The following is a 26,806-nucleotide window of genomic DNA, read 5'->3' as shown; positions in this document are numbered from 1 at the left end:
TTTTAAAATTATTCACATAATGAAAACCTATACTTTGTTTCAGGCGAGTTTCCCATTCAAATGCATGTAACAGTGAGAAACACACTGTCTTGGCGAAATAAAGCGTTTTTCAACCACTTCATATAAATCGCTGTAACTTTTGATAGAAGACTCAGACAAACATGTTTATGGCTTTATCTTATAGAACTCAATATCCCCGTGCTGGGCAAACAGGTTTTGCAGCCGTTTGAGCTAAGATTTTAAAATTATTCACATAATGAAAACCTATACTTTGTTTCAGGCGAGTTTCCCATTCAAATGCATGTAACAGTGAGAAACACACTGTCTTGGCGAAATAAAGCGTTTTTCAACCACTTCATATAAATCGCTGTAACTTTTGATAGAAGACTCAGACAAACATGTTTATGGCTTTATCTTATAGAACTCAATATCCCCGTGCTGGGCAAACAGGTTTTGCAGCCGTTTGAGCTAAGATTTTAAAATTATTCACATAATGAAAACCTATACTTTGTTTCAGGCGAGTTTCCCATTCAAATGCATGTAACAGTGAGAAACACACTGTCTTGGCGAAATAAAGCGTTTTTGAACAACTTCATATAAATCGCTGTAACTTTTGATAGAAGACTCAGACAAACATGTTTATGGCTTTATCTTATAGAACTCAATATCCCCGTGCTGGGCAAACAGGTTTTGCAGCCGTTTGAGCTAAAATTTTAAAATTATTCACATAATGAAAACCTATACTTTGTTTCAGGCGAGTTTCCCATTCAAATGCATGTAACAGTGAGAAACACACTGTCTTGGCGAAATAAAGCGTTTTTGAACAACTTCATATAAATCGCTGTAACTTTTGATAGAAGACTCAGACAAACATGTTTATGGCTTTATCTTATAGAACTCAATATCCCCGTGCTGGGCAAACAGAACAGGTTTTGCAGCCGTTTGAGCTAAGATTTTAAAATTATTCACATAATGAAAACCTATACTTTGTTTCAGGCGAGTTTCCCATTCAAATGCATGTAACAGTGAGAAACACACTGTCTTGGCGAAATAAAGCGTTTTTGAACAACTTCATATAAATCGCTGTAACTTTTGATAGAAGACTCAGACAAACATGTTTATGGCTTTATCTTATAGAACTCAATATCCCCGTGCTGGGCAAACAGGTTTTGCAGCCGTTTGAGCTAAAATTTTAAAATTATTCACATAATGAAAACCTATACTTTGTTTCAGGCGAGTTTCCCATTCAAATGCATGTAACAGTGAGAAACACACTGTCTTGGCGAAATAAAGCGTTTTTGAACAACTTCATATAAATCGCTGTAACTTTTGATAGAAGACTCAGACAAACATGTTTATGGCTTTATCTTATAGAACTCAATATCCCCGTGCTGGGCAAACAGGTTTTGCAGCCGTTTGAGCTAAGATTTTAAAATTATTCACATAATGAAAACCTATACTTTGTTTCAGGCGAGTTTCCCATTCAAATGCATGTAACAGTGAGAAACACACTGTCTTGGTGAAATAAAGCGTTTTTCAACCACTTCATATAAATCGCTGTAACTTTTGATAGAAGACTCAGACAAACATGTTTATGGCTTTATCTTATAGAACTCAATATCCCCGTGCTGGGCAAACAGGTTTTGCAGCCGTTTGAGCTAAGATTTTAAAATTATTCACATAATGAAAACCTATACTTTGTTTCAGGCGAGTTTCCCATTCAAATGCATGTAACAGTGAGAAACACACTGTCTTGGCGAAATAAAGCGTTTTTCAACCACTTCATATAAATCGCTGTAACTTTTGATAGAAGACTCAGACAAACATGTTTATGGCTTTATCTTATAGAACTCAATATCCCCGTGCTGGGCAAACAGGTTTTGCAGCCGTTTGAGCTAAGATTTTAAAATTATTCACATAATGAAAACCTATACTTTGTTTCAGGCGAGTTTCCCATTCAAATGCATGTAACAGTGAGAAACGCATTGTCTTTGCGAAATAAAGCGTTTTTCAACCACTTCATATAAATCGCTGTAACTTTTGATAGAAGACTCAGACAAACATGTTTATGGCTTTATCTTATAGAACTCAATATCCCCGTGCTGGGCAAACAGGTTTTGCAGCCGTTTGAGCTAAGATTTTAAAATTATTCACATAATGAAAACCTATACTTTGTTTCAGGCGAGTTTCCCATTCAAATGCATGTAACAGTGAGAAACACACTGTCTTGGCGAAATAAAGCGTTTTTCAACCACTTCATATAAATCGCTGTAACTTTTGATAGAAGACTCAGACAAACATGTTTATGGCTTTATCTTATAGAACTCAATATCCCCGTGCTGGGCAAACAGGTTTTGCAGCCGTTTGAGCTAAGATTTTAAAATTATTCACATAATGAAAACCTATACTTTGTTTCAGGCGAGTTTCCCATTCAAATGCATGTAACAGTGAGAAACGCATTGTCTTGGCGAAATAAAGCGTTTTTGAACAACTTCATATAAATCGCTGTAACTTTTGATAGAAGACTCAGACAAACATGTTTATGGCTTTATCTTATAGAACTCAATATCCCCGTGCTGGGCAAACAGGTTTTGCAGCCGTTTGAGCTAAGATTTTAAAATTATTCACATAATGAAAACCTATACTTTGTTTCAGGCGAGTTTCCCATTCAAATGCATGTAACAGTGAGAAACACACTGTCTTGGTGAAATAAAGCGTTTTTCAACCACTTCATATAAATCGCTGTAACTTTTGATAGAAGACTCAGACAAACATGTTTATGGCTTTATCTTATAGAACTCAATATCCCCGTGCTGGGCAAACAGGTTTTGCAGCCGTTTGAGCTAAGATTTTAAAATTATTCACATAATGAAAACCTATACTTTGTTTCAGGCGAGTTTCCCATTCAAATGCATGTAACAGTGAGAAACACACTGTCTTGGCGAAATAAAGCGTTTTTCAACCACTTCATATAAATCGCTGTAACTTTTGATAGAAGACTCAGACAAACATGTTTATGGCTTTATCTTATAGAACTCAATATCCCCGTGCTGGGCAAACAGGTTTTGCAGCCGTTTGAGCTAAGATTTTAAAATTATTCACATAATGAAAACCTATACTTTGTTTCAGGCGAGTTTCCCATTCAAATGCATGTAACAGTGAGAAACACACTGTCTTGGCGAAATAAAGCGTTTTTCAACCACTTCATATAAATCGCTGTAACTTTTGATAGAAGACTCAGACAAACATGTTTATGGCTTTATCTTATAGAACTCAATATCCCCGTGCTGGGCAAACAGGTTTTGCAGCCGTTTGAGCTAAGATTTTAAAATTATTCACATAATGAAAACCTATACTTTGTTTCAGGCGAGTTTCCCATTCAAATGCATGTAACAGTGAGAAACGCATTGTCTTTGCGAAATAAAGCGTTTTTCAACCACTTCATATAAATCGCTGTAACTTTTGATAGAAGACTCAGACAAACATGTTTATGGCTTTATCTTATAGAACTCAATATCCCCGTGCTGGGCAAACAGGTTTTGCAGCCGTTTGAGCTAAGATTTTAAAATTATTCACATAATGAAAACCTATACTTTGTTTCAGGCGAGTTTCCCATTCAAATGCATGTAACAGTGAGAAACACACTGTCTTGGCGAAATAAAGCGTTTTTCAACCACTTCATATAAATCGCTGTAACTTTTGATAGAAGACTCAGACAAACATGTTTATGGCTTTATCTTATAGAACTCAATATCCCCGTGCTGGGCAAACAGGTTTTGCAGCCGTTTGAGCTAAGATTTTAAAATTATTCACATAATGAAAACCTATACTTTGTTTCAGGCGAGTTTCCCATTCAAATGCATGTAACAGTGAGAAACGCATTGTCTTGGCGAAATAAAGCGTTTTTGAACAACTTCATATAAATCGCTGTAACTTTTGATAGAAGACTCAGACAAACATGTTTATGGCTTTATCTTATAGAACTCAATATCCCCGTGCTGGGCAAACAGGTTTTGCAGCCGTTTGAGCTAAGATTTTAAAATTATTCACATAATGAAAACCTATACTTTGTTTCAGGCGAGTTTCCCATTCAAATGCATGTAACAGTGAGAAACACACTGTCTTGGTGAAATAAAGCGTTTTTCAACCACTTCATATAAATCGCTGTAACTTTTGATAGAAGACTCAGACAAACATGTTTATGGCTTTATCTTATAGAACTCAATATCCCCGTGCTGGGCAAACAGGTTTTGCAGCCGTTTGAGCTAAGATTTTAAAATTATTCACATAATGAAAACCTATACTTTGTTTCAGGCGAGTTTCCCATTCAAATGCATGTAACAGTGAGAAACACACTGTCTTGGCGAAATAAAGCGTTTTTCAACCACTTCATATAAATCGCTGTAACTTTTGATAGAAGACTCAGACAAACATGTTTATGGCTTTATCTTATAGAACTCAATATCCCCGTGCTGGGCAAACAGGTTTTGCAGCCGTTTGAGCTAAGATTTTAAAATTATTCACATAATGAAAACCTATACTTTGTTTCAGGCGAGTTTCCCATTCAAATGCATGTAACAGTGAGAAACACACTGTCTTGGCGAAATAAAGCGTTTTTCAACCACTTCATATAAATCGCTGTAACTTTTGATAGAAGACTCAGACAAACATGTTTATGGCTTTATCTTATAGAACTCAATATCCCCGTGCTGGGCAAACAGGTTTTGCAGCCGTTTGAGCTAAGATTTTAAAAATTATTCACATAATGAAAACCTATACTTTGTTTCAGGCGAGTTTCCCATTCAAATGCATGTAACAGTGAGAAACACACTGTCTTGGCGAAATAAAGCGTTTTTCAACCACTTCATATAAATCGCTGTAACTTTTGATAGAAGACTCAGACAAACATGTTTATGGCTTTATCTTATAGAACTCAATATCCCCGTGCTGGGCAAACAGGTTTTGCAGCCGTTTGAGCTAAGATTTTAAAATTATTCACATAATGAAAACCTATACTTTGTTTCAGGCGAGTTTCCCATTCAAATGCATGTAACAGTGAGAAACGCATTGTCTTGGCGAAATAAAGCGTTTTTGAACAACTTCATATAAATCGCTGTAACTTTTGATAGAAGACTCAGACAAACATGTTTATGGCTTTATCTTATAGAACTCAATATCCCCGTGCTGGGCAAACAGGTTTTGCAGCCGTTTGAGCTAAGATTTTAAAATTATTCACATAATGAAAACCTATACTTTGTTTCAGGCGAGTTTCCCATTCAAATGCATGTAACAGTGAGAAACACACTGTCTTGGTGAAATAAAGCGTTTTTCAACCACTTCATATAAATCGCTGTAACTTTTGATAGAAGACTCAGACAAACATGTTTATGGCTTTATCTTATAGAACTCAATATCCCCGTGCTGGGCAAACAGGTTTTGCAGCCGTTTGAGCTAAGATTTTAAAATTATTCACATAATGAAAACCTATACTTTGTTTCAGGCGAGTTTCCCATTCAAATGCATGTAACAGTGAGAAACACACTGTCTTGGCGAAATAAAGCGTTTTTCAACCACTTCATATAAATCGCTGTAACTTTTGATAGAAGACTCAGACAAACATGTTTATGGCTTTATCTTATAGAACTCAATATCCCCGTGCTGGGCAAACAGGTTTTGCAGCCGTTTGAGCTAAGATTTTAAAATTATTCACATAATGAAAACCTATACTTTGTTTCAGGCGAGTTTCCCATTCAAATGCATGTAACAGTGAGAAACACACTGTCTTGGCGAAATAAAGCGTTTTTCAACCACTTCATATAAATCGCTGTAACTTTTGATAGAAGACTCAGACAAACATGTTTATGGCTTTATCTTATAGAACTCAATATCCCCGTGCTGGGCAAACAGGTTTTGCAGCCGTTTGAGCTAAGATTTTAAAATTATTCACATAATGAAAACCTATACTTTGTTTCAGGCGAGTTTCCCATTCAAATGCATGTAACAGTGAGAAACACACTGTCTTGGCGAAATAAAGCGTTTTTGAACAACTTCATATAAATCGCTGTAACTTTTGATAGAAGACTCAGACAAACATGTTTATGGCTTTATCTTATAGAACTCAATATCCCCGTGCTGGGCAAACAGAACAGGTTTTGCAGCCGTTTGAGCTAAGATTTTAAAATTATTCACATAATGAAAACCTATACTTTGTTTCAGGCGAGTTTCCCATTCAAATGCATGTAACAGTGAGAAACGCATTGTCTTGGCGAAATAAAGCGTTTTTGAACAACTTCATATAAATCGCTGTAACTTTTGATAGAAGACTCAGACAAACATGTTTATGGCTTTATCTTATAGAACTCAATATCCCCGTGCTGGGCAAACAGGTTTTGCAGCCGTTTGAGCTAAGATTTTAAAATTATTCACATAATGAAAACCTATACTTTGTTTCAGGCGAGTTTCCCATTCAAATGCATGTAACAGTGAGAAACACACTGTCTTGGTGAAATAAAGCGTTTTTCAACCACTTCATATAAATCGCTGTAACTTTTGATAGAAGACTCAGACAAACATGTTTATGGCTTTATCTTATAGAACTCAATATCCCCGTGCTGGGCAAACAGGTTTTGCAGCCGTTTGAGCTAAGATTTTAAAATTATTCACATAATGAAAACCTATACTTTGTTTCAGGCGAGTTTCCCATTCAAATGCATGTAACAGTGAGAAACACACTGTCTTGGCGAAATAAAGCGTTTTTCAACCACTTCATATAAATCGCTGTAACTTTTGATAGAAGACTCAGACAAACATGTTTATGGCTTTATCTTATAGAACTCAATATCCCCGTGCTGGGCAAACAGGTTTTGCAGCCGTTTGAGCTAAGATTTTAAAATTATTCACATAATGAAAACCTATACTTTGTTTCAGGCGAGTTTCCCATTCAAATGCATGTAACAGTGAGAAACACACTGTCTTGGCGAAATAAAGCGTTTTTCAACCACTTCATATAAATCGCTGTAACTTTTGATAGAAGACTCAGACAAACATGTTTATGGCTTTATCTTATAGAACTCAATATCCCCGTGCTGGGCAAACAGGTTTTGCAGCCGTTTGAGCTAAGATTTTAAAATTATTCACATAATGAAAACCTATACTTTGTTTCAGGCGAGTTTCCCATTCAAATGCATGTAACAGTGAGAAACACACTGTCTTGGCGAAATAAAGCGTTTTTCAACCACGTCATATAAATCGCTGTAACTTTTGATAGAAGACTCAGACAAACATGTTTATGGCTTTATCTTATAGAACTCAATATCCCCGTGCTGGGCAAACAGGTTTTGCAGCCGTTTGAGCTAAGATTTTAAAATTATTCACATAATGAAAACCTATACTTTGTTTCAGGCGATTTTCCCATTCAAATGCATGTAACAGTGAGAAACGCATTGTCTTTGCGAAATAAAGCGTTTTTGAACAACTTCATATAAATCGCTGTAACTTTTGATAGAAGACTCAGACAAACATGTTTATGGCTTTATCTTATAGAACTCAATATCCCCGTGCTGGGCAAACAGGTTTTGCAGCCGTTTGAGCTAAGATTTTAAAATTATTCACATAATGAAAACCTATACTTTGTTTCAGGCGAGTTTCCCATTCAAATGCATGTAACAGTGAGAAACGCATTGTCTTGGCGAAATAAAACGTTTTTGAACAACTTCATATAAATCGCTGTAACTTTTGATAGAAGACTCAGACAAACATGTTTATGGCTTTATCTTATAGAACTCAATATCCCCGTGCTGGGCAAACAGGTTTTGCAGCCGTTTGAGCTAAGATTTTAAAATTATTCACATAATGAAAACCTATACTTTGTTTCAGGCGAGTTTCCCATTCAAATGCATGTAACAGTGAGAAACACACTGTCTTGGCGAAATAAAGCGTTTTTCAACCACGTCATATAAATCGCTGTAACTTTTGATAGAAGACTCAGACAAACATGTTTATGGCTTTATCTTATAGAACTCAATATCCCCGTGCTGGGCAAACAGGTTTTGCAGCCGTTTGAGCTAAGATTTTAAAATTATTCACATAATGAAAACCTATACTTTGTTTCAGGCGAGTTTCCCATTCAAATGCATGTAACAGTGAGAAACACAATGTCTTGGTGAAATAAAGCGTTTTTCAACCACTTCATATAAATCGCTGTAACTTTTGATAGAAGACTCAGACAAACATGTTTATGGCTTTATCTTATAGAACTCAATATCCCCGTGCTGGGCAAACAGGTTTTGCAGCCGTTTGAGCTAAGATTTTAAAATTATTCACATAATGAAAACCTATACTTTGTTTCAGGCGAGTTTCCCATTCAAATGCATGTAACAGTGAGAAACGCATTGTCTTGGCGAAATAAAACGTTTTTGAACAACTTCATATAAATCGCTGTAACTTTTGATAGAAGACTCAGACAAACATGTTTATGGCTTTATCTTATAGAACTCAATATCCCCGTGCTGGGCAAACAGGTTTTGCAGCCGTTTGAGCTAAGATTTTAAAATTATTCACATAATGAAAACCTATACTTTGTTTCAGGCGAGTTTCCCATTCAAATGCATGTAACAGTGAGAAACACACTGTCTTGGCGAAATAAAGCGTTTTTCAACCACTTCATATAAATCGCTGTAACTTTTGATAGAAGACTCAGACAAACATGTTTATGGCTTTATCTTATAGAACTCAATATCCCCGTGCTGGGCAAACAGGTTTTGCAGCCGTTTGAGCTAAGATTTTAAAATTATTCACATAATGAAAACCTATACTTTGTTTCAGGCGAGTTTCCCATTCAAATGCATGTAACAGTGAGAAACACACTGTCTTGGCGAAATAAAGCGTTTTTCAACCACTTCATATAAATCGCTGTAACTTTTGATAGAAGACTCAGACAAACATGTTTATGGCTTTATCTTATAGAACTCAATATCCCCGTGCTGGGCAAACAGGTTTTGCAGCCGTTTGAGCTAAGATTTTAAAATTATTCACATAATGAAAACCTATACTTTGTTTCAGGCGAGTTTCCCATTCAAATGCATGTAACAGTGAGAAACGCATTGTCTTGGCGAAATAAAACGTTTTTGAACAACTTCATATAAATCGCTGTAACTTTTGATAGAAGACTCAGACAAACATGTTTATGGCTTTATCTTATAGAACTCAATATCCCCGTGCTGGGCAAACAGGTTTTGCAGCCGTTTGAGCTAAGATTTTAAAATTATTCACATAATGAAAACCTATACTTTGTTTCAGGCGAGTTTCCCATTCAAATGCATGTAACAGTGAGAAACGCATTGTCTTGGCGAAATAAAGCGTTTTTGAACAACTTCATATAAATCGCTGTAACTTTTGATAGAAGACTCAGACAAACATGTTTATGGCTTTATCTTATAGAACTCAATATCCCCGTGCTGGGCAAACAGGTTTTGCAGCCGTTTGAGCTAAGATTTTAAAATTATTCACATAATGAAAACCTATACTTTGTTTCAGGCGAGTTTCCCATTCAAATGCATGTAACAGTGAGAAACACACTGTCTTGGTGAAATAAAGCGTTTTTCAACCACTTCATATAAATCGCTGTAACTTTTGATAGAAGACTCAGACAAACATGTTTATGGCTTTATCTTATAGAACTCAATATCCCCGTGCTGGGCAAACAGGTTTTGCAGCCGTTTGAGCTAAGATTTTAAAATTATTCACATAATGAAAACCTATACTTTGTTTCAGGCGAGTTTCCCATTCAAATGCATGTAACAGTGAGAAACACACTGTCTTGGCGAAATAAAGCGTTTTTCAACCACTTCATATAAATCGCTGTAACTTTTGATAGAAGACTCAGACAAACATGTTTATGGCTTTATCTTATAGAACTCAATATCCCCGTGCTGGGCAAACAGGTTTTGCAGCCGTTTGAGCTAAGATTTTAAAATTATTCACATAATGAAAACCTATACTTTGTTTCAGGCGAGTTTCCCATTCAAATGCATGTAACAGTGAGAAACACACTGTCTTGGCGAAATAAAGCGTTTTTCAACCACTTCATATAAATCGCTGTAACTTTTGATAGAAGACTCAGACAAACATGTTTATGGCTTTATCTTATAGAACTCAATATCCCCGTGCTGGGCAAACAGGTTTTGCAGCCGTTTGAGCTAAGATTTTAAAATTATTCACATAATGAAAACCTATACTTTGTTTCAGGCGAGTTTCCCATTCAAATGCATGTAACAGTGAGAAACGCATTGTCTTGGCGAAATAAAACGTTTTTGAACAACTTCATATAAATCGCTGTAACTTTTGATAGAAGACTCAGACAAACATGTTTATGGCTTTATCTTATAGAACTCAATATCCCCGTGCTGGGCAAACAGGTTTTGCAGCCGTTTGAGCTAAGATTTTAAAATTATTCACATAATGAAAACCTATACTTTGTTTCAGGCGAGTTTCCCATTCAAATGCATGTAACAGTGAGAAACACACTGTCTTGGCGAAATAAAGCGTTTTTCAACCACTTCATATAAATCGCTGTAACTTTTGATAGAAGACTCAGACAAACATGTTTATGGCTTTATCTTATAGAACTCAATATCCCCGTGCTGGGCAAACAGGTTTTGCAGCCGTTTGAGCTAAGATTTTAAAATTATTCACATAATGAAAACCTATACTTTGTTTCAGGCGAGTTTCCCATTCAAATGCATGTAACAGTGAGAAACACACTGTCTTGGCGAAATAAAGCGTTTTTCAACCACTTCATATAAATCGCTGTAACTTTTGATAGAAGACTCAGACAAACATGTTTATGGCTTTATCTTATAGAACTCAATATCCCCGTGCTGGGCAAACAGGTTTTGCAGCCGTTTGAGCTAAGATTTTAAAATTATTCACATAATGAAAACCTATACTTTGTTTCAGGCGAGTTTCCCATTCAAATGCATGTAACAGTGAGAAACGCATTGTCTTTGCGAAATAAAGCGTTTTTGAACAACTTCATATAAATCGCTGTAACTTTTGATAGAAGACTCAGACAAACATGTTTATGGCTTTATCTTATAGAACTCAATATCCCCGTGCTGGGCAAACAGGTTTTGCAGCCGTTTGAGCTAAGATTTTAAAATTATTCACATAATGAAAACCTATACTTTGTTTCAGGCGAGTTTCCCATTCAAATGCATGTAACAGTGAGAAACGCATTGTCTTGGCGAAATAAAACGTTTTTGAACAACTTCATATAAATCGCTGTAACTTTTGATAGAAGACTCAGACAAACATGTTTATGGCTTTATCTTATAGAACTCAATATCCCCGTGCTGGGCAAACAGGTTTTGCAGCCGTTTGAGCTAAGATTTTAAAATTATTCACATAATGAAAACCTATACTTTGTTTCAGGCGAGTTTCCCATTCAAATGCATGTAACAGTGAGAAACACACTGTCTTGGCGAAATAAAGCGTTTTTCAACCACTTCATATAAATCGCTGTAACTTTTGATAGAAGACTCAGACAAACATGTTTATGGCTTTATCTTATAGAACTCAATATCCCCGTGCTGGGCAAACAGGTTTTGCAGCCGTTTGAGCTAAGATTTTAAAATTATTCACGTAATGAAAACCTATACTTTGTTTCAGGCGAGTTTCCCATTCAAATGCATGTAACAGTGAGAAACGCATTGTCTTGGCGAAATAAAGCGTTTTTGAACAACTTCATATAAATCGCTGTAACTTTTGATAGAAGACTCAGACAAACATGTTTATGGCTTTATCTTATAGAACTCAATATCCCCGTGCTGGGCAAACAGGTTTTGCAGCCGTTTGAGCTAAGATTTTAAAATTATTCACATAATGAAAACCTATACTTTGTTTCAGGCGAGTTTCCCATTCAAATGCATGTAACAGTGAGAAACACACTGTCTTGGCGAAATAAAGCGTTTTTGAACAACTTCATATAAATCGCTGTAACTTTTGATAGAAGACTCAGACAAACATGTTTATGGCTTTATCTTATAGAACTCAATATCCCCGTGCTGGGCAAACAGGTTTTGCAGCCGTTTGAGCTAAGATTTTAAAATTATTCACATAATGAAAACCTATACTTTGTTTCAGGCGAGTTTCCCATTCAAATGCATGTAACAGTGAGAAACACACTGTCTTGGCGAAATAAAGCGTTTTTCAACCACTTCATATAAATCGCTGTAACTTTTGATAGAAGACTCAGACAAACATGTTTATGGCTTTATCTTATAGAACTCAATATCCCCGTGCTGGGCAAACAGGTTTTGCAGCCGTTTGAGCTAAGATTTTAAAATTATTCACATAATGAAAACCTATACTTTGTTTCAGGCGAGTTTCCCATTCAAATGCATGTAACAGTGAGAAACGCATTGTCTTTGCGAAATAAAGCGTTTTTGAACAACTTCATATAAATCGCTGTAACTTTTGATAGAAGACTCAGACAAACATGTTTATGGCTTTATCTTATAGAACTCAATATCCCCGTGCTGGGCAAACAGGTTTTGCAGCCGTTTGAGCTAAGATTTTAAAATTATTCACATAATGAAAACCTATACTTTGTTTCAGGCGAGTTTCCCATTCAAATGCATGTAACAGTGAGAAACGCATTGTCTTGGCGAAATAAAACGTTTTTGAACAACTTCATATAAATCGCTGTAACTTTTGATAGAAGACTCAGACAAACATGTTTATGGCTTTATCTTATAGAACTCAATATCCCCGTGCTGGGCAAACAGGTTTTGCAGCCGTTTGAGCTAAGATTTTAAAATTATTCACATAATGAAAACCTATACTTTGTTTCAGGCGAGTTTCCCATTCAAATGCATGTAACAGTGAGAAACGCATTGTCTTTGCGAAATAAAGCGTTTTTGAACAACTTCATATAAATCGCTGTAACTTTTGATAGAAGACTCAGACAAACATGTTTATGGCTTTATCTTATAGAACTCAATATCCCCGTGCTGGGCAAACAGGTTTTGCAGCCGTTTGAGCTAAGATTTTAAAATTATTCACATAATGAAAACCTATACTTTGTTTCAGGCGAGTTTCCCATTCAAATGCATGTAACAGTGAGAAACACACTGTCTTGGCGAAATAAAGCGTTTTTCAACCACTTCATATAAATCGCTGTAACTTTTGATAGAAGACTCAGACAAACATGTTTATGGCTTTATCTTATAGAACTCAATATCCCCGTGCTGGGCAAACAGGTTTTGCAGCCGTTTGAGCTAAGATTTTAAAATTATTCACATAATGAAAACCTATACTTTGTTTCAGGCGAGTTTCCCATTCAAATGCATGTAACAGTGAGAAACGCATTGTCTTGGCGAAATAAAGCGTTTTTGAACAACTTCATATAAATCGCTGTAACTTTTGATAGAAGACTCAGACAAACATGTTTATGGCTTTATCTTATAGAACTCAATATCCCCGTGCTGGGCAAACAGGTTTTGCAGCCGTTTGAGCTAAGATTTTAAAATTATTCACATAATGAAAACCTATACTTTGTTTCAGGCGAGTTTCCCATTCAAATGCATGTAACAGTGAGAAACACACTGTCTTGGCGAAATAAAGCGTTTTTCAACCACTTCATATAAATCGCTGTAACTTTTGATAGAAGACTCAGACAAACATGTTTATGGCTTTATCTTATAGAACTCAATATCCCCGTGCTGGGCAAACAGGTTTTGCAGCCGTTTGAGCTAAGATTTTAAAATTATTCACATAATGAAAACCTATACTTTGTTTCAGGCGAGTTTCCCATTCAAATGCATGTAACAGTGAGAAACGCATTGTCTTTGCGAAATAAAGCGTTTTTGAACAACTTCATATAAATCGCTGTAACTTTTGATAGAAGACTCAGACAAACATGTTTATGGCTTTATCTTATAGAACTCAATATCCCCGTGCTGGGCAAACAGGTTTTGCAGCCGTTTGAGCTAAGATTTTAAAATTATTCACATAATGAAAACCTATACTTTGTTTCAGGCGAGTTTCCCATTCAAATGCATGTAACAGTGAGAAACGCATTGTCTTGGCGAAATAAAACGTTTTTGAACAACTTCATATAAATCGCTGTAACTTTTGATAGAAGACTCAGACAAACATGTTTATGGCTTTATCTTATAGAACTCAATATCCCCGTGCTGGGCAAACAGGTTTTGCAGCCGTTTGAGCTAAGATTTTAAAATTATTCACGTAATGAAAACCTATACTTTGTTTCAGGCGAGTTTCCCATTCAAATGCATGTAACAGTGAGAAACGCATTGTCTTGGCGAAATAAAGCGTTTTTGAACAACTTCATATAAATCGCTGTAACTTTTGATAGAAGACTCAGACAAACATGTTTATGGCTTTATCTTATAGAACTCAATATCCCCGTGCTGGGCAAACAGGTTTTGCAGCCGTTTGAGCTAAGATTTTAAAATTATTCACATAATGAAAACCTATACTTTGTTTCAGGCGAGTTTCCCATTCAAATGCATGTAACAGTGAGAAACACACTGTCTTGGCGAAATAAAGCGTTTTTGAACAACTTCATATAAATCGCTGTAACTTTTGATAGAAGACTCAGACAAACATGTTTATGGCTTTATCTTATAGAACTCAATATCCCCGTGCTGGGCAAACAGGTTTTGCAGCCGTTTGAGCTAAGATTTTAAAATTATTCACATAATGAAAACCTATACTTTGTTTCAGGCGAGTTTCCCATTCAAATGCATGTAACAGTGAGAAACACACTGTCTTGGCGAAATAAAGCGTTTTTCAACCACTTCATATAAATCGCTGTAACTTTTGATAGAAGACTCAGACAAACATGTTTATGGCTTTATCTTATAGAACTCAATATCCCCGTGCTGGGCAAACAGGTTTTGCAGCCGTTTGAGCTAAGATTTTAAAATTATTCACATAATGAAAACCTATACTTTGTTTCAGGCGAGTTTCCCATTCAAATGCATGTAACAGTGAGAAACGCATTGTCTTGGCGAAATAAAACGTTTTTGAACAACTTCATATAAATCGCTGTAACTTTTGATAGAAGACTCAGACAAACATGTTTATGGCTTTATCTTATAGAACTCAATATCCCCGTGCTGGGCAAACAGGTTTTGCAGCCGTTTGAGCTAAGATTTTAAAATTATTCACATAATGAAAACCTATACTTTGTTTCAGGCGAGTTTCCCATTCAAATGCATGTAACAGTGAGAAACACACTGTCTTGGCGAAATAAAGCGTTTTTCAACCACTTCATATAAATCGCTGTAACTTTTGATAGAAGACTCAGACAAACATGTTTATGGCTTTATCTTATAGAACTCAATATCCCCGTGCTGGGCAAACAGGTTTTGCAGCCGTTTGAGCTAAGATTTTAAAATTATTCACATAATGAAAACCTATACTTTGTTTCAGGCGAGTTTCCCATTCAAATGCATGTAACAGTGAGAAACGCATTGTCTTTGCGAAATAAAGCGTTTTTGAACAACTTCATATAAATCGCTGTAACTTTTGATAGAAGACTCAGACAAACATGTTTATGGCTTTATCTTATAGAACTCAATATCCCCGTGCTGGGCAAACAGGTTTTGCAGCCGTTTGAGCTAAGATTTTAAAATTATTCACATAATGAAAACCTATACTTTGTTTCAGGCGAGTTTCCCATTCAAATGCATGTAACAGTGAGAAACGCATTGTCTTGGCGAAATAAAACGTTTTTGAACAACTTCATATAAATCGCTGTAACTTTTGATAGAAGACTCAGACAAACATGTTTATGGCTTTATCTTATAGAACTCAATATCCCCGTGCTGGGCAAACAGGTTTTGCAGCCGTTTGAGCTAAGATTTTAAAATTATTCACATAATGAAAACCTATACTTTGTTTCAGGCGAGTTTCCCATTCAAATGCATGTAACAGTGAGAAACGCATTGTCTTGGCGAAATAAAGCGTTTTTGAACAACTTCATATAAATCGCTGTAACTTTTGATAGAAGACTCAGACAAACATGTTTATGGCTTTATCTTATAGAACTCAATATCCCCGTGCTGGGCAAACAGAACAGGTTTTGCAGCCGTTTGAGCTAAGATTTTAAAATTATTCACATAATGAAAACCTATACTTTGTCTCAGGCGAGTTTCCCATTCAAATGCATGTAACATTGAGAAATGCATTGTCTTGGCGAAATAAAGCGTTTTTGAACAACTTCATATAAATCGCTGTAACTTTTGATAGAAGACTCAGACAAACATGTTTATGGCTTTATCTTATAGAACTCAATATCCCCGTGCTGGGCAAACAGGTTTTGCAGCCGTTTGAGCTAAGATTTTAAAATTATTCACATAATGAAAACCTATACTTTGTTTCAGGCGAGTTTCCCATTCAAATGCATGTAACAGTGAGAAACACACTGTCTTGGCGAAATAAAGCGTTTTTCAACCACTTCATATAAATCGCTGTAACTTTTGATAGAAGACTCAGACAAACATGTTTATGGCTTTATCTTATAGAACTCAATATCCCCGTGCTGGGCAAACAGGTTTTGCAGCCGTTTGAGCTAAGATTTTAAAATTATTCACATAATGAAAACCTATACTTTGTTTCAGGCGAGTTTCCCATTCAAATGCATGTAACAGTGAGAAACGCATTGTCTTGGCGAAATAAAGCGTTTTTGAACAACTTCATATAAATCGCTGTAACTTTTGATAGAAGACTCAGACAAACATGTTTATGGCTTTATCTTATAGAACTCAATATCCCCGTGCTGGGCAAACAGGTTTTGCAGCCGTTTGAGCTAAGATTTTAAAATTATTCACATAATGAAAACCTATACTTTGTTTCAGGCGAGTTTCCCATTCAAATGCATGTAACAGTGAGAAACGCATTGTCTTGGCGAAATAAAGCGTTTTTGAACAACTTCATATAAATCGCTGTAACTTTTGATAGAAGACTCAGACAAACATGTTTATGGCTTTATCTTATAGAACTCAATATCCCCGTGCTGGGCAAACAGGTTTTGCAGCCGTTTGAGCTAAGATTTTAAAATTATTCACATAATGAAAACCTATACTTTGTTTCAGGCGAGTTTCCCATTCAAATGCATGTAACAGTGAGAAACACACTGTCTTGGCGAAATAAAGCGTTTTTCAACCACTTCATATAAATCGCTGTAACTTTTGATAGAAGACTCAGACAAACATGTTTATGGCTTTATCTTATAGAACTCAATATCCCCGTGCTGGGCAAACAGGTTTTGCAGCCGTTTGAGCTAAGAGTTTAAAATTATTCACATAATGAAAACCTATACTTTGTTTCAGGCGAGTTTCCCATTCAAATGCATGTAACAGTGAGAAACACATTGTCTTGGCGAAATAAAGCGTTTTTGAACAACTTCATATAAATCGCTGTAACTTTTGATAGAAGACTCAGACAAACATGTTTATGGCTTTATCTTATAGAACTCAATATCCCCGTGCTGGGCAAACAGGTTTTGCAGCCGTTTGAGCTAAGATTTTAAAATTATTCACATAATGAAAACCTATACTTTGTTTCAGGCGAGTTTCCCATTCAAATGCATGTAACAGTGAGAAACACACTGTCTTGGCGAAATAAAGCGTTTTTCAACCACTTCATATAAATCGCTGTAACTTTTGATAGAAGACTCAGACAAACATGTTTATGGCTTTATCTTATAGAACTCAATATCCCCGTGCTGGGCAAACAGGTTTTGCAGCCGTTTGAGCTAAGATTTTAAAATTATTCACATAATGAAAACCTATACTTTGTTTCAGGCGAGTTTCCCATTCAAATGCATGTAACAGTGAGAAACGCATTGTCTTGGCGAAATAAAGCGTTTTTGAACAACTTCATATAAATCGCTGTAACTTTTGATAGAAGACTCAGACAAACATGTTTATGGCTTTATCTTATAGAACTCAATATCCCCGTGCTGGGCAAACAGGTTTTGCAGCCGTTTGAGCTAAGATTTTAAAATTATTCACATAATGAAAACCTATACTTTGTTTCAGGCGAGTTTCCCATTCAAATGCATGTAACAGTGAGAAACGCATTGTCTTGGCGAAATAAAGCGTTTTTGAACAACTTCATATAAATCGCTGTAACTTTTGATAGAAGACTCAGACAAACATGTTTATGGCTTTATCTTATAGAACTCAATATCCCCGTGCTGGGCAAACAGGTTTTGCAGCCGTTTGAGCTAAGATTTTAAAATTATTCACATAATGAAAACCTATACTTTGTTTCAGGCGAGTTTCCCATTCAAATGCATGTAACAGTGAGAAACACACTGTCTTGGCGAAATAAAGCGTTTTTCAACCACTTCATATAAATCGCTGTAACTTTTGATAGAAGACTCAGACAAACATGTTTATGGCTTTATCTTATAGAACTCAATATCCCCGTGCTGGGCAAACAGGTTTTGCAGCCGTTTGAGCTAAGATTTTAAAATTATTCACATAATGAAAACCTATACTTTGTTTCAGGCGAGTTTCCCATTCAAATGCATGTAACAGTGAGAAACACACTGTCTTGGCGAAATAAAGCGTTTTTCAACCACTTCATATAAATCGCTGTAACTTTTGATAGAAGACTCAGACAAACATGTTTATGGCTTTATCTTATAGAACTCAATATCCCCGTGCTGGGCAAACAGGTTTTGCAGCCGTTTGAGCTAAGATTTTAAAATTATTCACATAATGAAAACCTATACTTTGTTTCAGGCGAGTTTCCCATTCAAATGCATGTAACAGTGAGAAACGCATTGTCTTGGCGAAATAAAACGTTTTTGAACAACTTCATATAAATCGCTGTAACTTTTGATAGAAGACTCAGACAAACATGTTTATGGCTTTATCTTATAGAACTCAATATCCCCGTGCTGGGCAAACAGGTTTTGCAGCCGTTTGAGCTAAGATTTTAAAATTATTCACATAATGAAAACCTATACTTTGTTTCAGGCGAGTTTCCCATTCAAATGCATGTAACAGTGAGAAACACACTGTCTTGGCGAAATAAAGCGTTTTTCAACCACGTCATATAAATCGCTGTAACTTTTGATAGAAGACTCAGACAAACATGTTTATGGCTTTATCTTATAGAACTCAATATCCCCGTGCTGGGCAAACAGAACAGGTTTTGCAGCCGTTTGAGCTAAGATTTTAAAATTATTCACATAATGAAAACCTATACTTTGTTTCAGGCGAGTTTCCCATTCAAATGCATGTAACAGTGAGAAACGCATTGTCTTGGCGAAATAAAGCGTTTTTGAACAACTTCATATAAATCGCTGTAACTTTTGATAGAAGACTCAGACAAACATGTTTATGGCTTTATCTTATAGAACTCAATATCCCCGTGCTGGGCAAACAGGTTTTGCAGCCGTTTGAGCTAAGATTTTAAAATTATTCACATAATGAAAACCTATACTTTGTTTCAGGCGAGTTTCCCATTCAAATGCATGTAACAGTGAGAAACACACTGTCTTGGCGAAATAAAGCGTTTTTCAACCACTTCATATAAATCGCTGTAACTTTTGATAGAAGACTCAGACAAACATGTTTATGGCTTTATCTTATAGAACTCAATATCCCCGTGCTGGGCAAACAGGTTTTGCAGCCGTTTGAGCTAAGATTTTAAAATTATTCACATAATGAAAACCTATACTTTGTTTCAGGCGAGTTTCCCATTCAAATGCATGTAACAGTGAGAAACACACTGTCTTGGCGAAATAAAGCGTTTTTCAACCACTTCATATAAATCGCTGTAACTTTTGATAGAAGACTCAGACAAACATGTTTATGGCTTTATCTTATAGAACTCAATATCCCCGTGCTGGGCAAACAGGTTTTGCAGCCGTTTGAGCTAAGATTTTAAAATTATTCACATAATGAAAACCTATACTTTGTTTCAGGCGAGTTTCCCATTCAAATGCATGTAACAGTGAGAAACGCATTGTCTTGGCGAAATAAAACGTTTTTGAACAACTTCATATAAATCGCTGTAACTTTTGATAGAAGACTCAGACAAACATGTTTATGGCTTTATCTTATAGAACTCAATATCCCCGTGCTGGGCAAACAGGTTTTGCAGCCGTTTGAGCTAAGATTTTAAAATTATTCACATAATGAAAACCTATACTTTGTTTCAGGCGAGTTTCCCATTCAAATGCATGTAACAGTGAGAAACACACTGTCTTGGCGAAATAAAGCGTTTTTCAACCACTTCATATAAATCGCTGTAACTTTTGATAGAAGACTCAGACAAACATGTTTATGGCTTTATCTTATAGAACTCAATATCCCCGTGCTGGGCAAACAGGTTTTGCAGCCGTTTGAGCTAAGATTTTAAAATTATTCACATAATGAAAACCTATACTTTGTTTCAGGCGAGTTTCCCATTCAAATGCATGTAACAGTGAGAAACACACTGTCTTGGCGAAATAAAGCGTTTTTCAACCACTTCATATAAATCGCTGTAACTTTTGATAGAAGACTCAGACAAACATGTTTATGGCTTTATCTTATAGAACTCAATATCCCCGTGCTGGGCAAACAGGTTTTGCAGCCGTTTGAGCTAAGATTTTAAAATTATTCACATAATGAAAACCTATACTTTGTTTCAGGCGAGTTTCCCATTCAAATGCATGTAACAGTGAGAAACACACTGTCTTGGCGAAATAAAGCGTTTTTCAACCACGTCATATAAATCGCTGTAACTTTTGATAGAAGACTCAGACAAACATGTTTATGGCTTTATCTTATAGAACTCAATATCCCCGTGCTGGGCAAACAGAACAGGTTTTGCAGCCGTTTGAGCTAAGATTTTAAAATTATTCACATAATGAAAACCTATACTTTGTTTCAGGCGAGTTTCCCATTCAAATGCATGTAACAGTGAGAAACGCATTGTCTTGGCGAAATAAAGCGTTTTTGAACAACTTCATATAAATCGCTGTAACTTTTGATAGAAGACTCAGACAAACATGTTTATGGCTTTATCTTATAGAACTCAATATCCCCGTGCTGGGCAAACAGGTTTTGCAGCCGTTTGAGCTAAGATTTTAAAATTATTCACATAATGAAAACCTATACTTTGTTTCAGGCGAGTTTCCCATTCAAATGCATGTAACAGTGAGAAACACACTGTCTTGGTGAAATAAAGCGTTTTTCAACCACTTCATATAAATCGCTGTAACTTTTGATAGAAGACTCAGACAAACATGTTTATGGCTTTATCTTATAGAACTCAATATCCCCGTGCTGGGCAAACAGGTTTTGCAGCCGTTTGAGCTAAGATTTTAAAATTATTCACATAATGAAAACCTATACTTTGTTTCAGGCGAGTTTCCCATTCAAATGCATGTAACAGTGAGAAACGCATTGTCTTGGCGAAATAAAACGTTTTTGAACAACTTCATATAAATCGCTGTAACTTTTGATAGAAGACTCAGACAAACATGTTTATGGCTTTATCTTATAGAACTCAATATCCCCGTGCTGGGCAAACAGGTTTTGCAGCCGTTTGAGCTAAGATTTTAAAATTATTCACATAATGAAAACCTATACTTTGTTTCAGGCGAGTTTCCCATTCAAATGCATGTAACAGTGAGAAACACACTGTCTTGGCGAAATAAAGCGTTTTTCAACCACTTCATATAAATCGCTGTAACTTTTGATAGAAGACTCAGACAAACATGTTTATGGCTTTATCTTATAGAACTCAATATCCCCGTGCTGGGCAAACAGGTTTTGCAGCCGTTTGAGCTAAGATTTTAAAATTATTCACATAATGAAAACCTATACTTTGTTTCAGGCGAGTTTCCCATTCAAATGCATGTAACAGTGAGAAACACACTGTCTTGGCGAAATAAAGCGTTTTTCAACCACTTCATATAAATCGCTGTAACTTTTGATAGAAGACTCAGACAAACATGTTTATGGCTTTATCTTATAGAACTCAATATCCCCGTGCTGGGCAAACAGGTTTTGCAGCCGTTTGAGCTAAGATTTTAAAATTATTCACATAATGAAAACCTATACTTTGTTTCAGGCGAGTTTCCCATTCAAATGCATGTAACAGTGAGAAACACACTGTCTTGGCGAAATAAAGCGTTTTTCAACCACGTCATATAAATCGCTGTAACTTTTGATAGAAGACTCAGACAAACATGTTTATGGCTTTATCTTATAGAACTCAATATCCCCGTGCTGGGCAAACAGGTTTTGCAGCCGTTTGAGCTAAGATTTTAAAATTATTCACATAATGAAAACCTATACTTTGTTTCAGGCGAGTTTCCCATTCAAATGCATGTAACAGTGAGAAACGCATTGTCTTTGCGAAATAAAGCGTTTTTGAACAACTTCATATAAATCGCTGTAACTTTTGATAGAAGACTCAGACAAACATGTTTATGGCTTTATCTTATAGAACTCAATATCCCCGTGCTGGGCAAACAGGTTTTGCAGCCGTTTGAGCTAAGATTTTAAAATTATTCACATAATGAAAACCTATACTTTGTTTCAGGCGAGTTTCCCATTCAAATGCATGTAACAGTGAGAAACACACTGTCTTGGCGAAATAAAGCGTTTTTCAACCACGTCATATAAATCGCTGTAACTTTTGATAGAAGACTCAGACAAACATGTTTATGGCTTTATCTTATAGAACTCAATATCCCCGTGCTGGGCAAACAGGTTTTGCAGCCGTTTGAGCTAAGATTTTAAAATTATTCACATAATGAAAACCTATACTTTGTTTCAGGCGATTTTCCCATTCAAATGCATGTAACAGTGAGAAACGCATTGTCTTTGCGAAATAAAGCGTTTTTGAACAACTTCATATAAATCGCTGTAACTTTTGATAGAAGACTCAGACAAACATGTTTATGGCTTTATCTTATAGAACTCAATATCCCCGTGCTGGGCAAACAGGTTTTGCAGCCGTTTGAGCTAAGATTTTAAAATTATTCACATAATGAAAACCTATACTTTGTTTCAGGCGAGTTTCCCATTCAAATGCATGTAACAGTGAGAAACGCATTGTCTTGGCGAAATAAAACGTTTTTGAACAACTTCATATAAATCGCTGTAACTTTTGATAGAAGACTCAGACAAACATGTTTATGGCTTTATCTTATAGAACTCAATATCCCCGTGCTGGGCAAACAGGTTTTGCAGCCGTTTGAGCTAAGATTTTAAAATTATTCACATAATGAAAACCTATACTTTGTTTCAGGCGAGTTTCCCATTCAAATGCATGTAACAGTGAGAAACACACTGTCTTGGCGAAATAAAGCGTTTTTCAACCACTTCATATAAATCGCTGTAACTTTTGATAGAAGACTCAGACAAACATGTTTATGGCTTTATCTTATAGAACTCAATATCCCCGTGCTGGGCAAACAGGTTTTGCAGCCGTTTGAGCTAAGATTTTAAAATTATTCACATAATGAAAACCTATACTTTGTTTCAGGCGAGTTTCCCATTCAAATGCATGTAACAGTGAGAAACACACTGTCTTGGCGAAATAAAGCGTTTTTCAACCACGTCATATAAATCGCTGTAACTTTTGATAGAAGACTCAGACAAACATGTTTATGGCTTTATCTTATAGAACTCAATATCCCCGTGCTGGGCAAACAGGTTTTGCAGCCGTTTGAGCTAAGATTTTAAAATTATTCACATAATGAAAACCTATACTTTGTTTCAGGCGATTTTCCCATTCAAATGCATGTAACAGTGAGAAACGCATTGTCTTTGCGAAATAAAGCGTTTTTGAACAACTTCATATAAATCGCTGTAACTTTTGATAGAAGACTCAGACAAACATGTTTATGGCTTTATCTTATAGAACTCAATATCCCCGTGCTGGGCAAACAGGTTTTGCAGCCGTTTGAGCTAAGATTTTAAAATTATTCACATAATGAAAACCTATACTTTGTTTCAGGCGAGTTTCCCATTCAAATGCATGTAACAGTGAGAAACGCATTGTCTTGGCGAAATAAAACGTTTTTGAACAACTTCATATAAATCGCTGTAACTTTTGATAGAAGACTCAGACAAACATGTTTATGGCTTTATCTTATAGAACTCAATATCCCCGTGCTGGGCAAACAGGTTTTGCAGCCGTTTGAGCTAAGATTTTAAAATTATTCACATAATGAAAACCTATACTTTGTTTCAGGCGAGTTTCCCATTCAAATGCATGTAACAGTGAGAAACACACTGTCTTGGCGAAATAAAGCGTTTTTCAACCACGTCATATAAATCGCTGTAACTTTTGATAGAAGACTCAGACAAACATGTTTATGGCTTTATCTTATAGAACTCAATATCCCCGTGCTGGGCAAACAGGTTTTGCAGCCGTTTGAGCTAAGATTTTAAAATTATTCACATAATGAAAACCTATACTTTGTTTCAGGCGAGTTTCCCATTCAAATGCATGTAACAGTGAGAAACACAATGTCTTGGTGAAATAAAGCGTTTTTCAACCACTTCATATAAATCGCTGTAACTTTTGATAGAAGACTCAGACAAACATGTTTATGGCTTTATCTTATAGAACTCAATATCCCCGTGCTGGGCAAACAGGTTTTGCAGCCGTTTGAGCTAAGATTTTAAAATTATTCACATAATGAAAACCTATACTTTGTTTCAGGCGAGTTTCCCATTCAAATGCATGTAACAGTGAGAAACGCATTGTCTTGGCGAAATAAAACGTTTTTGAACAACTTCATATAAATCGCTGTAACTTTTGATAGAAGACTCAGACAAACATGTTTATGGCTTTATCTTATAGAACTCAATATCCCCGTGCTGGGCAAACAGGTTTTGCAGCCGTTTGAGCTAAGATTTTAAAATTATTCACATAATGAAAACCTATACTTTGTTTCAGGCGAGTTTCCCATTCAAATGCATGTAACAGTGAGAAACACACTGTCTTGGCGAAATAAAGCGTTTTTCAACCACTTCATATAAATCGCTGTAACTTTTGATAGAAGACTCAGACAAACATGTTTATGGCTTTATCTTATAGAACTCAATATCCCCGTGCTGGGCAAACAGGTTTTGCAGCCGTTTGAGCTAAGATTTTAAAATTATTCACATAATGAAAACCTATACTTTGTTTCAGGCGAGTTTCCCATTCAAATGCATGTAACAGTGAGAAACACACTGTCTTGGCGAAATAAAGCGTTTTTCAACCACTTCATATAAATCGCTGTAACTTTTGATAGAAGACTCAGACAAACATGTTTATGGCTTTATCTTATAGAACTCAATATCCCCGTGCTGGGCAAACAGGTTTTGCAGCCGTTTGAGCTAAGATTTTAAAATTATTCACATAATGAAAACCTATACTTTGTTTCAGGCGAGTTTCCCATTCAAATGCATGTAACAGTGAGAAACACACTGTCTTGGCGAAATAAAGCGTTTTTCAACCACGTCATATAAATCGCTGTAACTTTTGATAGAAGACTCAGACAAACATGTTTATGGCTTTATCTTATAGAACTCAATATCCCCGTGCTGGGCAAACAGGTTTTGCAGCCGTTTGAGCTAAGATTTTAAAATTATTCACATAATGAAAACCTATACTTTGTTTCAGGCGAGTTTCCCATTCAAATGCATGTAACAGTGAGAAACGCATTGTCTTTGCGAAATAAAGCGTTTTTGAACAACTTCATATAAATCGCTGTAACTTTTGATAGAAGACTCAGACAAACATGTTTATGGCTTTATCTTATAGAACTCAATATCCCCGTGCTGGGCAAACAGGTTTTGCAGCCGTTTGAGCTAAGATTTTAAAATTATTCACATAATGAAAACCTATACTTTGTTTCAGGCGAGTTTCCCATTCAAATGCATGTAACAGTGAGAAACGCATTGTCTTGGCGAAATAAAACGTTTTTGAACAACTTCATATAAATCGCTGTAACTTTTGATAGAAGACTCAGACAAACATGTTTATGGCTTTATCTTATAGAACTCAATATCCCCGTGCTGGGCAAACAGGTTTTGCAGCCGTTTGAGCTAAGATTTTAAAATTATTCACATAATGAAAACCTATACTTTGTTTCAGGCGAGTTTCCCATTCAAATGCATGTAACAGTGAGAAACACACTGTCTTGGCGAAATAAAGCGTTTTTCAACCACTTCATATAAATCGCTGTAACTTTTGATAGAAGACTCAGACAAACATGTTTATGGCTTTATCTTATAGAACTCAATATCCCCGTGCTGGGCAAACAGGTTTTGCAGCCGTTTGAGCTAAGATTTTAAAATTATTCACATAATGAAAACCTATACTTTGTTTCAGGCGAGTTTCCCATTCAAATGCATGTAACAGTGAGAAACACACTGTCTTGGCGAAATAAAGCGTTTTTCAACCACGTCATATAAATCGCTGTAACTTTTGATAGAAGACTCAGACAAACATGTTTATGGCTTTATCTTATAGAACTCAATATCCCCGTGCTGGGCAAACAGGTTTTGCAGCCGTTTGAGCTAAGATTTTAAAATTATTCACATAATGAAAACCTATACTTTGTTTCAGGCGATTTTCCCATTCAAATGCATGTAACAGTGAGAAACGCATTGTCTTTGCGAAATAAAGCGTTTTTGAACAACTTCATATAAATCGCTGTAACTTTTGATAGAAGACTCAGACAAACATGTTTATGGCTTTATCTTATAGAACTCAATATCCCCGTGCTGGGCAAACAGGTTTTGCAGCCGTTTGAGCTAAG

This window comes from Aulonocara stuartgranti (genome assembly GCF_965226115.1).
Source record: "Aulonocara stuartgranti genome assembly, chromosome: 10".
Lineage (NCBI taxonomy): Eukaryota > Metazoa > Chordata > Actinopteri > Cichliformes > Cichlidae > Aulonocara > Aulonocara stuartgranti.
Note: the sequence above shows the minus strand (reverse complement) of the source record.